Below are 6,357 nucleotides of genomic sequence, written 5' to 3'. Positions count from 1 at the left end.
AAGCTACTTTATTTTGGATTAACTTTAAAACCACATTAATTTTCCATGGAAGATCTGGATGGACTTTCTTAGCTGATGGCTTATGATGTAATTAGTTGACAATATGGCAAAAATATAAGGTATGCAAGCATTACAATAATATAACAAATTGTAAAAAAGTTAATCAAATGGGATTTGTATCTCTGAAATCTTTACAATTATGAGAATAAGCCTCTAGAAAACATATAAAAAGAAATAATGCTGTAATGTTAATCTTTTAAGATAGATCAATTTAATTTATTCCACATGCTAGGGAAATATTAACAATTTAATTGATGCCTACCTAAAAAGATTGTCCTGTATGAATTACAAAACCAGCAGCAGTTGGACACATACAGCACGTCTTTTGTTGTATGAGTGCAAGAGAAACCTATGGGAACATAAGCCGGTGATGTGTAAAATTGAAATGGGTCAGTATTTAAAATTCTTTGCACAGATACTTACATCATGTCTAAATGGGTAAAGCAACGTCCAAAAACCTTTTAAGGTATTTTTAGACCTGATTATTTTACCTTCATGCTAGCCCAATGCAGTACAATGAGATCAGATCGATACTAATGCCGAGGGGAAGTGAGGGAGGGATGCTGGGGGTAACCCAGCACCAGGGCACGGTGCTGTCCTGGGAGAAACACTGTCCCTGCCGTCCCCGCAGCCAGCACTGTGCGGGAGGGGGCTGCCTTTTGTGAGTCACGGACTTTTATTTTTTACAAACTAAATCCACCGCTCGATTGCTGCCCTCTCATGTCCTATGCAGCAGTTCGTTTTCCTCTCCCCTATCGTCCTTTTTTTATTTGCCTGAACCAATTTCTAAGGGAAGCCAGAGAGAGCAAGGCAGAAGAACATGTTAGTCCACAGCTGCCTATCAGTGGAGGACGGTGGGTTTGATTAAAGGGGAGCTCCCTCCTGGATTTCACACATCACATCAATCACATTGATCAGCCCCCAGAAAGGCAACATATTGTCTGGGAATAAGCCAAGGAGGGATATCAATTTCACAATAACACTTATGTCTTTCAGCCAAGAACTAGTTTATTTTTGGCTACTGAAGGCTGAGACTCACTTTGGAGCTCCATTTATGTCCAAAGATTTTCACTGCTCACTTGCTATTTCACTAACAAGTTATTACTAACTTTTACCTGAAATTTGTAGCCCTATATGTGATTTCTACACGGAAAAATCAGCTTCTGCTTGCTGCCCATGTAGAGTGAGGGGACTTCACAGCTGTGTATCTGTGTTATTTATTTCTTTTACTGCTACTGAAAAATATAGAGACTCCAGGAGTGCTTACATTTTTTTATGCCATTTCTTATAATCATCAAGAAAGTGTTAAAGTCCTCAGGAAAAATTATATATATGTATATATAAAATAATCTGTATTATTCTTTCATCTACATGATGTGGTAAAATGTCCTTTTTTTTGATATACCATTTATTAATTCCATTTGCATAGGAACTCTATGAAAGGTATCCTATTTTCCAATAATGGTATCTGTACTTCCTGATCCCAAATATTCCAGGTTTATGGATATGTTGCTTTTTCAGATAGAGTTTTGATTGATTATCTCTGCCTGTCACTTTAAAGAAATCATTCTTACATATTGTTTTATATCACACTCCCAAGGAGGTTTCATCTAGTTTGTTGACATAATGAATCCTACACCTCATGATTAATTACGTGTATTATATTATTATATCAACCTACATTTACCCTGGCTACTTTCTCAATAATTGCTGCTCTGTAAATGTATTTGAGAGTGCCTCTGTGTGTGAGAGAGAGAACTGGGGCTCAGTTAAGCTGCAAACTGCTGTAGCGAATGAGTGTAGGAATTAAAAAAATGACCACTTCATCATTAAAAATAAGGACTTGAAATAGAAAGAAAATTACCAGTATGTCGTTACTCTAATGTAAATTCTTGATGGCTTCACCAGTTTTCTAAAATAACAGGTATATCATAAAATATCTTTTAAGGCTAGTTATCATTTAATACTCAAATTGTTATTCTCCCCTCACTATCCCTACCTACTGAATTATTAACCTAATGACAGGGTGACCACAACAATCTTTAAGAAGGAAGGCACAGCGTGGCTGCCCCTGTGCTCTGCTAAAGAAACAATATTTTTAAAAGAGCTATTTTAACATCTGCAGTGATGCAAACGCTACCAGCTCCACAACACTCCACGGATTTGCCCCCTCATTTCTTGTTAGAGAGTCAGAGAGAGATTATCTCTGTCTTTTAATAGAGTCATTTAGCTAATTTTATTCTTCAGTAAGGTGATGAAAGAGACACCATGCAGTTAGTTAACATACATTCTGGAATTTCACAAAATATACTATTATGTGTTTTTATAGCCACTTCTTCATAATCCAATCTCAATACACTGTTTCTATAATATCTCTAAAGGCACGATACAAAAAACTAGGATGCATGCAAGTTTTAATTATGTTTTGTAACAGAAAAACTCAGACTATCTTCTCAAGATTTTCCACTGTAAAGACACAAAGTTTACCTTAAGTGCTACCATTAAAAAATATCATGAACACAGTTTTTTCTTTAGAGTAATCAGGAGGATATAACCCTGTTTCCATTTATTTGAGCAGACTATCAGCAATGCACAGATGTTATTGTCTTGCATTCTTTAAACTGGTATAGTTACATGTTTTTTTCTAGTCTGTAGTACCATACTACAGATATGAGGCAGTACTTGTGGCAATCTCATTTTTTACTTGGTTAAAATATGACCTAAAATATCAACAATAATGGCCAACTTTCCAGTGCTGTGATCCTTAACTACTTGTAAGTCTTTTAGGAAGATTTGCATTTCTCTTCATCTCTAAGGATACAAAAAATTCTGTATAATCTTGATGCTTACATTATCAAATTATTTAATGTTTATTGAGCTCTGGGTGAGGTCTTTTCCATGTTAGAATTTTAACAGTGTAGCTTTTATGAAATGGAATGCAATTGCATGCACATATCAACTCATAATTTGTATTAATTCTCTTAGACAACTTAGAACTTTGTATTTTCACCAACTTTGAGAGTAAAATCTACGACAATTCATTGCTAAATTTCAGACTTTTAAAATTCTTTCTCAGCACCCTATACCAATGGGGCTTTTTGTGACAGGCATTATCTTTTGAAAATTCATTTGTACATTGTAGGATATGTATTTATATTAACATTATTAAATATACTAGTGAATACTTCTGCAGAGTTTTGCAAGAGTTTACATAAAATGGTTATTGTAAAAAATACTAAATGGCGTAGATAAAGGAATATGAATTAACCATATCTGCAGAACTAAAATGTACATATGCTGCATATGGTAAACTCCCAATATCTTCTTTTTTTCCCCAAATATCTACTTCATGTAAATAATCTTAAACAACAAATGAAATCAAATCCAAGCAAAACAAAACAAAAGGAAAAGAAAAAAAAAAAGAAGAAAACAAGAAAAGACCAGTCCTGTGGTATCAGAAACTGTGAAGTAAAGCTATTATTTGCTTAAATGAGTTTCAGAGCCTTCAATAATTTATCATCAATTTCCCCGAGTTCCTTGACTTTCTTCATCTTGATCTCTCTTGTTATATATATCTACCATTTCAATATGTAGCCAATATTATCATACTCTGAACCAAGTCAGCAGTTTTGACGTCTTCATTTCAATGTCCTTTTCTGTACCTTCAGCAATGTTAATGTTACAAATTACGGGAGGGTGTATTAATAGCCATACCCAAGAAGCAGAAAGAAAAGTGCATTTTTTTAGACTAAGTACTAACTTGGGATTTCCCAGGCCCATTGCGGAGCTGACGGAGCCCCGGCTCCTCCGTTGTGATGATAATGGATTCCGTGTTGTTGGCTCAAAGGTCGATGGGTCACCGTAAGCTCCTTAATGGACTGTGAAATAACTTTAACTGCATTAACCTCTCCAGATCACATGGGTGGCACCAACATCCACTCCTGAAATTCTCATTCGCTTATAGAGACAATACCATTAGATTATTATATTTTCCTTTTGGAATAGCAATAGGCTCAAAGCAATTATGCAGCTAAGCGTTTCCATTAAGCGAATAGGGCCTTAAAGAAGATTAACTGGAGCTTCTCCGGTGTTCAGTATAAAGGTGGAATAAGTTGAAAGATTTCAGCAGAATTCAAATCTGCTAAAACCCCTATCTTTGATATCATGGTGATCTAAAGTATGAAGTCATTAGCTGAAATAGCAATGCTGTGCTTGTGAAGGCAGACGCAATTGGTTGGCTGCCGAAACCGAACCCCTGACTTTACACTGAATTTTCTGAGCATTTGCTCTTAAGGTTATGAAAAAATTGGCACTGAAAAGAGCAGGAGGAAGACTGGCTTCCCACAACCATCAGCAAGTTACTTTAATCTATTATCTAGGTCCCACATTTTCTGAAGATCAAAAATTACGCCTGCCAAGTGATGCAAGCAATGCAACACCCGTCTTCAGCCCCACTGCAGGACCATTGCTGCTGGAGGTAGGATGAGGTGTGGGTGCTCAAGCCTAACAGGCCTAAGGCTAGTTTGTTAGTCACTGGAAAAACTGGGTGGAGCCTTGACTCCAGAATTCCCCATTTGGTTGTGTTGATTGGTAGTCTCCAGGCTGAGGAAGCCATGGCTCAATTCATTACAGCCTATTTAGAGACACTAATGTTTAAACCTCCAAGTCAATTAAACTTGAGTGTGTGTAAAGAGCTAAGGGCTTGCTTAAGTGATGTGCTGAAGTGGGGTCTTTCATCCCTCAAAATAGATCTGCTGATAGTAATGTCAGACTTTCCTTGTGCCAACTACAATAAAAAGCATATAGGAACGATGCCATGAGCACAGCTTTCAGGTCATAACAATTATAGGCGCTATTACAACAGTTTGTTTTGTTTATGTTAAAAAAAAGCACTTAAGTACCCGTCCCAAGTTCCAGGCACTCTTACAAATTAAAAAAACAAATACAGCATCATCTCCTCAACTACGTAGCAGAAATCCAGAAATCCATCTAAAGGAATTGTGGAAGATACTCTTTGAATATCATGGGGATGTATCTGATTTGAAAATAAAAACTCAAACAAACAAAAACCAACAACAAATACTGGCAGAATCTGTGGAGACTGGAATCTGGAATTTAATGACTGACCTGTAAAACCTGTGTTTACCCCATAATTTTGAATATGAAAAGGATAGTTAAGCTGTGATCATCTCTTATTATACTAAATACTTGGAAAAATTTTAAAACTTTAGATAGAGTAAGATCTTTCTGTAGACTATTTTCTATTAAATTGGTTTTACTGAGAAAATGGAACTTTGGTTAAACTTAATTGCTTTCTATAAAGATGTGAGAAAACATTGTAGTGCTTTGAAATTGAAATTAATCCTTGCACATTTTCCTTCACTACCAGAAAGCTATTGATTATATAGCTTAGTAATCTATTTCAGCATTAAAATATGAAAAATTTTTTCATATCAGGTTTAAATATTTTTGCTTTCAATTTTATTTTCCTTGAAATGTAATGTATTTTCTGTGGAAAAACAGAACAAACAATCCCTTTCTTCAATTAACAGTTCTGGTTATCAGTAAAGATAATTTTCTGATTTTTGTAGACTTCAAATTTTGGTTTTCCTGATCAAGATTCATACTAATAATTACAAAGCAGAGATTATGAATTTAAATTTTATTTATGTTTTTCTTTCATCTCAGCAATTCCAATGTGTTTAGACATTAAGCTTCATACAGATCCACTACAATGGAACCATTATCTGATTACAGGAAAGGGCAAAATGATCAATCAGAGGTACCACCTGTGGAAAAGAGGGCCTCTCATTGTGTTTTAACTGGGTTGGTAATTGAGTTTTAGTCTTTCTGTGAACCGAGAGTTGAGCCCAAAGCAACTTTGCGTTTTAGCGAGCCAAGAGATACATCTATCGTCCTGCCCTGTCTCTGTTTCTCTGCCATTTCTCAGTACCATGGCATTGTCTGTATTTTCCTGCTATCCCAGCAACCCCCCGTGACCAGGCAGCTGCCAGCAGACTTGTCATCTTGTACGTGCTATGTGTGAAACTCAATATTTTTTTGCACCTCTAACATACCTGCTGTTCTTTCTTTCTCCCCTCATGGGTAAAAATCACACCACTCTCATTTAATTCGACTGACATTTTAACCAATATTAAGGTTTTCCCTGCCTTTTTTTCATTTTTATTTTGAGGGAGGGCGAATGTTTTTTAGTGTTTGTCATGCCAAGATAGAGATGTCAACCTAAATCTAACACATATCTCCGCATCTTTGGCAGATGTAGTGTGTAGACTGATT

At 35.9% G+C, this 6,357-nt stretch overlaps 1 long non-coding RNA gene across 2 annotated transcripts; it reads left to right on the top strand.

Moving 5' to 3' along the window:
- Nucleotides 1–3,896: 3,896 nt before the first annotated feature.
- LOC108496268 lies at nt 3,897–5,842 on the top strand. 2 transcript variants are annotated; one of them, XR_001874407.1, is made up of 3 exons: nt 3,897–3,921; nt 4,440–4,537; nt 5,749–5,842. It is a non-coding gene; the product is annotated as an uncharacterized LOC108496268 (long non-coding RNA). The 2 variants fall into 2 exon arrangements; XR_001874408.1 differs by lacking the exon at nt 3,897–3,921 and adding an exon at nt 3,973–4,162.
- The last annotated feature ends 515 nt before the right edge of the window (nt 5,843–6,357 follow it).

The sequence above is a fragment of the Lepidothrix coronata genome, unplaced genomic scaffold (genome assembly GCF_001604755.1).
Source record: "Lepidothrix coronata isolate B3197 unplaced genomic scaffold, Lepidothrix_coronata-1.0 Scaffold38, whole genome shotgun sequence".
Taxonomy (NCBI): Eukaryota; Metazoa; Chordata; class Aves; order Passeriformes; family Pipridae; genus Lepidothrix; species Lepidothrix coronata.
The sequence above is the reverse complement of the archived record's forward strand: the minus strand, read 5'-3'. Positions and strand labels throughout refer to the sequence as shown.